Below are 8,429 nucleotides of genomic sequence, written 5' to 3'. Positions count from 1 at the left end.
GGAAAAATAAGAATTTAAGTGTTTTACTTCCTGCTTATTATGACGTAAAAATCGTCATTTTGCGTCATAATAAGCGGGAAGTCATATTTTATTAAAATGTGTAGAGACTACAAACATTAGCTCATTATTATTCAAGGGTGTGGGACCCACTCACCCTACAGGCCTATTACAGATCAGTGGGTGGGACTTCACTTGCAGAAACTGAATCAATATATCAGCCATCTTGTTTGAAAGCTAAGCTAACAAACGCTGTGGAGATAGGAAGTATGATAATGACGGAAGAAACTAAACATGATATGGAAGAAGAGGATTTTGAAATTCTGCTGCTCGAATCCGATGTTCGTGGCTATCTTTATGAGATTTCGGACTGCTGTGGGACCTTTCATTATCACTCACGCCACCGGCCTCGCTCCGTCCTCTTACATCCCTCACCCTCGATCGTCCTGTTCGCCACAGCCAACGAACTAAAAATTTTGTGTGAAATGAATTTCAAACTCTAGTGACAGCTAACGTTAGCCTTGTAGATGGACGAGTGATTTCTCTGATGTGTGCGCAGTTCCGGATTAATGGGTGTGGCTTGCTGAGCTGTGCAATGCGGTGCATTGTGGTTGTTGTAGTCTTACATACAAATGCACCCCTCGGTTATTTTCTGTATTTCTCAGTCAAGAGGGCACCAAATTCAAAAATTTTTTTTACTTTTCACCTACATATGATCCACTTTCAATAAAGATTAATGTTGAAATGAGTGAAATGCTCCTTTAATTAGAGTCTACTAATACTCTAATGAGAGTTAGTTGACATGTTGCAAAGTTGCCTAGTAGAATGTCTAATGCAGACTTTTACCAAAAGTGTCTTAAAAGTTATCAGCCAAATCATGAATCAAACTAGACATTTTTACAAATGGAGATTGATTAATTAATTATTTCCAGTTCATTCATAACAGTGAATATAAAGTCACATGCATTGCATTGTGGAATACAGTATTTGACACACTGTTGTATACACATTTTGCAGTAAGTCATGGATCTCCATGGATACAGGAATGTGCACTATATACTGCGGAAATAATAGTAGGCTATTAGGTTAATAATACAGAACCATACAGAAGTCTTATTTGCTAGAAGATTCCCCTCTTTAACTGTGGAGAAGTATCTGAATTTTCGTGGAAGCATCCTTTTATGGAGCAATTGATGCACATATCTATGAATCAATATCAGTCTCAAATTCAGACAAACTCATCCAGTGTAGACTGTATGTCTGATGTGGAGAGTAAGGCAGTGCAGTGTGATTAAGAAGCATCCTTGCCAGTGCAGGCGAGCTGACAGAGGGCTGGTCTCTCAGGTTCCCTGAGCTGCGCCCAGTTCCGCTCTGCTGCATTGCAGTACAGTAAAGAGACGTGAATGAGAGAAAAGTGAGGAGAAGAGGAGGTAAGTAGAGATGGCAGAGATATGCAGAGGAAAGATGGAGAGGAGATGAATCAGAGCAAGGAAGTTGGAGGCCAGTGGGCAATTAGAGCTCTAAGGAACAGGAAAGTTATGAATAAACGTTATGAGTGGAGTTTATGTAACAGAGGAGTTTAAGAGAATAATATATATTATGCATAATGAAATGAATGATCAGAGAGCAGGAGGTGCAATAGAGGAATTATGTTTAGAGGGAAGGGATGCAGTAGAAGAAATTGAATTAGAAGGGAGGAGGTGTAGAAAAGGAGTTATTAAAACAGAGAAAGGATAGGACAAATGTGCTGTAGAGGTATGTAAGAGATACATAAAAGGAGTTATGATTTGTGAGTTGGAGGTGCAGTGCAGCGGTTATGATTTAAGAGAAGGAAGTGCAGTTGACGAGTTATGATAAAAGAGAAGGAGGTGCAATAAAGGAGTTATGATTAGAGGGAAGGAGCGACATAGTAAAACCATTCTAAAGCAGGGGTGGGGAGCGTTGATCCTGCAGAGTTTAGTTCCAACTCAATGTCTTCAGGATCACTAAGGCCACGTTTACACAAAGCCGGGTATATAGCAAAACGAATATTTTCCCCCTCTCCGTTTTCAAAAATAACATAGTTTACACACCCGCATAAATACGCAGTCGAGCGCCATCATAACTATGCCAAACCTATTGGCGGCAGTGTAGGGGTTAAGGATAAAGCCATGCAAGCCAATCGAAATCCTCGGAAACGACAAGAGAGAACCTAAAACGCTGTTTCTCCCAGTTCACACGACAACACATAACCGGAGTTTTCAGAAATCTCCACTTTTGGTAAATAATCGTTTTCTGTGATAAAAACGGCGTTTTCGTGTAAATGAGAGGGCAAAACCATTGTGTAAACGGGGCCTAAGGTTAATCAGGGAAAGTTTGTTCTAAAGAACAACATGACATCATGACTTTTGCGTAAACATATACGCCACTTTCGAGTCAGGTGGCGTGTTATCTCTACGCATTTTGAGCTATCCGCGTGTATCCGCGTGTATGCGTATATGTGTACGCCATTAAAATCTCGCAGTCAAATCTCCAGTCATAAATGCCATTAACCTCAGTGACGGTTAAGTTTAGGGATGGGGTTGAGGTAAGTCATATCTTTGGTAAGGGAACAGTCATGAATGCCATCAACCCCAGTGACGGTTAGGTTTAGGGACGGGGTTGAGGTAAGTCATATATTTATATATACAGTAATAACGTTCAGTAATAAAGTCAACGGCGTTCATAAACACGCTGAAAGGTCTTGATAGCACACCAAAAATGGAAATACGAATTGGCGTGTCATACACGCGCTACTTCATGAGATCAGTCTGTAAAGAAAGAGGTGAAGATTATCGAGGCTGTGCAGCAAAGAAGAGGAGATAATGATTAAAAAGAGGGAGGTGTAGAGGAGTAATGCTATAGAGGAGGAGGAGGATAAGGGGAGTCATAATAAGAAAGAAAGAGGTGCAGTAGAGCAGTTATGATTAAAGGAAGTTCAGTTCAGATTAAATTTCAGTTCAGGAGTTGTGAGAAAAGGAGGTGGTGCAATAGAGGTGTTATAAATAGAGGGAAGGAGGTGCAGAGGAGTAATCATAAAGATGGAGGTGAAGCAGCTGATTTATGGTTAGAGAGAAGGAGATGCAGCTGACCGTAATAATCGTCACTAACATTCACCCCACTAGTGACTGCCCTATAGCAGCAGAGGAGAGGAGAGATGATGATCGAGAAGGAGGAGTATTGAGCATTCCCTAAAGAAGGAGTAGCAGTCCAGCAGTTATGATTACTAGAAGTGCAATTGAGGAGTTACAAGATAAAAGAGAAGGAGGTGCTGCGGAGGAGAGGAGATAAGGAGGTGGTGTTGAGGAGTAATGCTATAGAGGAGGAGTTAGAAGATGATTAAAGGAAGTACAGTTGAGCAGTTGTGAGAAAAGAGGAGGAGGCGCAATATAGGTATGATCAGAAGTAAGGTGGTGCAGTAGAAGAGTAATCATTCTAAATAAGATGCTAAGTTATGATTAGAGAGAAAGAGATGCAGCGGAGGAGAGGAGTTAATGATTACATAAAGAAGGAGGTGTAGTTGAGGAGTAATAGCTATAGAGAAGGGGTGCATTAGAGCAGCTACGATTGAAGGACATACAGTTGAGGAGTTTTGAGAAAAGGAGGCTGTATAATAGATGTGTTATGATTAGAGGGAAGGAGGTGCAGTAGAGGAGTAATCATAAAGATGGAGGCAGAGTCATGGTTAGAGAAAAGGAGGTGTTGCAGAGGAGAGAGCATGATGATTATAAAGAAGGAGGTTTAGTTGAGGAGTTCTAATTATATAAAAAAGATGCAGGAACAGTTGAGAGGATCATGGAGACAGACTATCAGAAATGTAAAATAACCTGTCATTGTTCAAGGGAAGGGCACCGGTACAGTCTGGGCATCCCAACAAGGTCGACGCAGGTCAATTTCTCAATCTGCATATGAGCCTAGCACAGAATCTATAAATGCTGAACACATGCACATGATCTGGTTCTGATGAAGGTGGACCGACTGCTCAAGGTTTTATGGCATGATGGAGACGTCAGTCTGTGAGCAGATCAGTTACATTGTCACAATTGAATATCAACTGAATGTGTTGTCTTGATCATAAGTCATATTTAGAAGTTCGGACAAAACCAAGAGCAATTTAGCTAAAGACTTTTTATATATTAAAATATAAGTTCAAATTTTCTGTAGCTGAAAGATGGTGAGAGGCCGTTTATAGAATCAGAATCAGTTATCTAAGTGAGCATTTATGGAAAGGATGTTATGTTAAATTAAACCCTCTTATTTATAGTTAACATTTTGCAGATTCTGCAAAGGGTATGTCAACTTTTGAGCTCAAATGCTTACTCAAATAAAGGGTCAAATGGCATCCCAAAAGATAAAAACAAAAATAACCCGAAATTCTTAATATATATTAAAGGGATAGTTCACTTTGAAATACATTTTTGGTATGTTTTAGCTTACCTCAAGGGCATCCAAGATGTAGGTTTCCGCAGTAGTTTCAATTTTGATATTTTCCGATCAAACCGTTCTTGTCTGTCAGTCATGCAGGTCTATGGTCACCACCTCAAAGAGCATGCACAGAGAAGTCCTAATTAAACATGATTTAATGACTCGTAAATGTACACATTGATGGCCTAAACACACACAAAACGAGCAGTTTGTGTGAGAAAACAGCCACGTCCAAGTGATCTCTCGCGCGGTTACGAAAGAAATTCAACGTCGTCTGTTGATACATCGAAATCGTCTTCCATTGCGATTTCCTGTATTTCTAAATATGTTTCGATCTTCACATTGAAAGGTAACACTTCCGAAATCTCTGTGTAAACAATGAGTGACGTACACGCGCACAAGATCACTTCCGCCGCTTGCGCAAACCGAAGCGGCCGCACCCTCAAATCACTGCTGTGGGTACAAGAGGTAAAAAAGATTTAAATACTGTTCGTTTTCTCACAAAACCCGCTCGTTTTGTGTCTTAGGCCAGCAATGTGTCCTTACATTTACGAATCATTAAAATCATGTTTAATTTGGACTTCTCTGTGCATGCTCTTTGAGGTGGTGACCATAGACCTCCACTATATGACTGACAGACAAGAGCGGTTTGACCGAAAAATATCAAAATTGAAACTACTGCGGAAACAAAGACACCTGGATGCCCTTGAGGTAGGCTAAAACATATAATTCAAAGTGAACTATCCCTTTAAGATTATATTTGAAACCTGTTACACTTAAAGCTTGAGACTTTAAACTTGTTGGTGACTAAATACATAATTGCATGGTGACGGACGAGACTAAATGTCTCGATCGAGATCAAAGGCAGAGATAATGCACTTAGGAACTGTTTTATAAGCACTGTGTGAATGATAGTCTTTAGCCTGAATGGGGTCTAATTAACCAGCTCTAATTACTGACTGTAAGTTCTCAAAGTGCAGAGAGATAGCATCAGTCATTAAGCCTTTCTTAATTTCCCAGCCTGTCCATTTTCTACCATACCAGGCCTTATATTATCTGCTCTGTGCAAGCGGCCAAGAATAGAGCAGGGGAAAGAGTGTTTTTTTGGCTTCATCTGGCATGCTTCTCACAGACTCACACACTGAGACGGGTAAAAAACTGAAAGGTTAGAGCAGATGAATGTTGTAGATTGTTTGTTGCACTCAGGTGCAGCAGGACTACCTGTTTGTTCAACCAATGTGCGCTGTTACCACAATGCCATGTCCACTGGGAAAAGAGAAGCTCTTTGAGAGGTTTAAGAGTAGTTTAGAGGATGTTTTTGAAGTGTAGTGTGATAGATGTCGACAGCTATAAAGGAGTACAGCACAAAGCTTTGCAGGTCACTGCACAGTCATGCAGTACAGAGACCAAATCTGAATGCAACTCACTCACAAACTAAAGCATAATACTAAGAGCATAGCAAACTGAATGCATCACTGGCCATGTGTCCATCCATCTACTGTATGCATGTGAATTTTGGGATGTTGCATATAAACACTGGTTGTAACTGCTAATGCAGTTTCATTGCACATATAATCTAAATGTCGTTTTAGTTTTTCTGAAATGCCTGAGCCAAAGTGTGTCATTAAAATGATTTGGTTTAATCCCCCCCCCCCCCCCCCCCAGAAGTGTCGTACATGATTGCGTTCACAAACACCATCCAAACGCAAGGTATGACTTTGCGTCATCTATAAATATATATATAAAAAGAGCCACCGTTTCTTCCCCGATTGCAAAAACTTCTAATATTAGTACAGATATTTTGTGCCAATTTCTCTGGAAGTGAAGCGATCTTTTGAACACATGGGATGGAAACGCTGCTTTATTCACAAATGTTTTACGTGATATTCCGATTATGCGCATAAGTTAAATTTGCGATTTTGGATGGAAACTAATCGCATGATGACATTTCCGATTTCCCTTACATCAAGGACGAATGTCTGGAATTATTTAACCACACTGTTATCTGTTAACTATTATCTGAAGCTAGCGCCCATGAGACCGTAAAAACCCGACATGAAAAAAGTTCAAATGAAGTAAATACCTCCCAATTAGAAGCTCTTTACCACATCCCAGACAAGACAGACTGTTGTAAATGGGAGAAATCTGTTCCAGGCTTCTCCAGTACTGAGTGTCTTTCAGTAATGTAGAGTTTGCTAAAAATACTAGATGCCGTGAGCTATCTCTGGGGTGGAGAAACAAACAAATAAATCTAAATAAATAAAGAGAAATGAACACTGCAAACTCGACTGGACTCTTATGACTCTCTATGAGCATGAATACTGCTTTTATGCTAATGTGATGAATGAATCCGTAGGGATTTCTTTGGCCAGTAGTTCAAATAATCAGACAGAATTAGACACCACAGTCACTGCCAATAGACTTTAGTCCTAATGACAAGAGAGTCATTTTTTTTGCAAATACGCTTGACTAAACTCCTGCTGAGGTGATTGTTTATTAAATATATGAAGTCAGCTCACCTCAAGGTGTATAAGAAGACCTATAATATCTAGAAAAAAACCTACTAAATTCATTTCAATGACATGTATGTGTACAAAAAAAGTGAAACACATTTTTGCACATTTGCATCATCGACAGTGTTTACATTTAAATAACTTTAGCGATATGCAAATATTTACAAATCCTTTCAGGTTCATAGAATAATATGTGGAATAAATGGGTCGATTTTTTGTATTTAATCAACTTATTAAATATTTTCACTTTGGTACCTATTTGGATTCCATCCCATTACCAAAGCCAACATATTGAAATGTTAAATTGAATGAAATTCTGTCATCATTCTTTAATCTTTGAACTTTTATTTTGTTTATCGTAGGACAGCTATTGCTAAAATGCACCATAAAAACATCTATAATAGCATTTTACTACATTTATTTGCATTTTACATATTGTGAAGTGTTCTGGGTAGGGGTGTGGCTCAAAATATGGTTTAAATACATTTTAGTATTTCTATGTTTTAAAAGCTCTCAATACATCCATATTATGTATGTGTAAACCTATGCAAATACACAGAGAAAAATATTACTGAGATTGAACGAAATGGCAGTTGCATGAGCCGTTAACGCCATGTGATAAATCACTCTGGAACCACAGGAAAAAGTTGTCAAACTTTCATCATTAACAATGGACATGCTCAATATAATGTTTGACATTGTGAGCTTGGGCTGTCTTCCATCGCACCTCCTGATTTTGCTGAGTTAGACGTGTTCCTGGGTCAACATATTTTGCTGATCCTGGAACAACAATCCTGTCCAAAAATGCAGTCCTTATATCCCTAACCATAAGCATAAATTATCCCTAAAATCAGAGTGAAATGACAGGTGAATAACACTGATTTCGAAGCACCTATACTCTGGTTTTAAGCCCAAACTCGACATGAACTGTAGACTTGTCCCTCAAGTCTGATTGGTTGATTGTTGTTCCAAGATCATCAAAGATGTAATGTTAATATTGTAAAAATGCGACCTGATTTTATATCTAATGCTGTACTATATAGTTTTATTCTCAATCTTTCTCTCCTGACACAGTCTTCTGGCAGTCTTTGTCCACTCACACTCTATCATTACAGTCAGTCAGGGGTATGAGATAGATTTCATACAGAAGATTAATGGACTTTATCTGCACACAAGCACACTACATATTATATACCACTCACTGGCCGTCTGTTGTACAAATCTATCTCCCCATATTCCCCGTAGACGTTCATGCATTTACTACAGCTTCCTGTTAAACAAACAGATCAGGGAGCCAGTGCCATCTTCCAGCATTTATCACGAGTAACCATTCACTCATCCAACATGCAGCGGCTCATTCACTACATGCAGAGTGAAACGTGCATAATGCATAGAGACACTGACTCCCGGTGCTCTTTCATTGGCCCATCTGAATCAGGCTCACTGTCAGAGTGAATGATTGATTGTGTGCAAGAG

This window comes from Pimephales promelas, chromosome 8 (genome assembly GCF_988280905.1).
Source record: "Pimephales promelas chromosome 8, fPimPro1.hap1.1, whole genome shotgun sequence".
In the NCBI taxonomy this organism is placed as follows: Eukaryota; Metazoa; Chordata; class Actinopteri; order Cypriniformes; family Leuciscidae; genus Pimephales; species Pimephales promelas.
The sequence above is the reverse complement of the archived record's forward strand: the minus strand, read 5'-3'. Positions refer to the sequence as shown.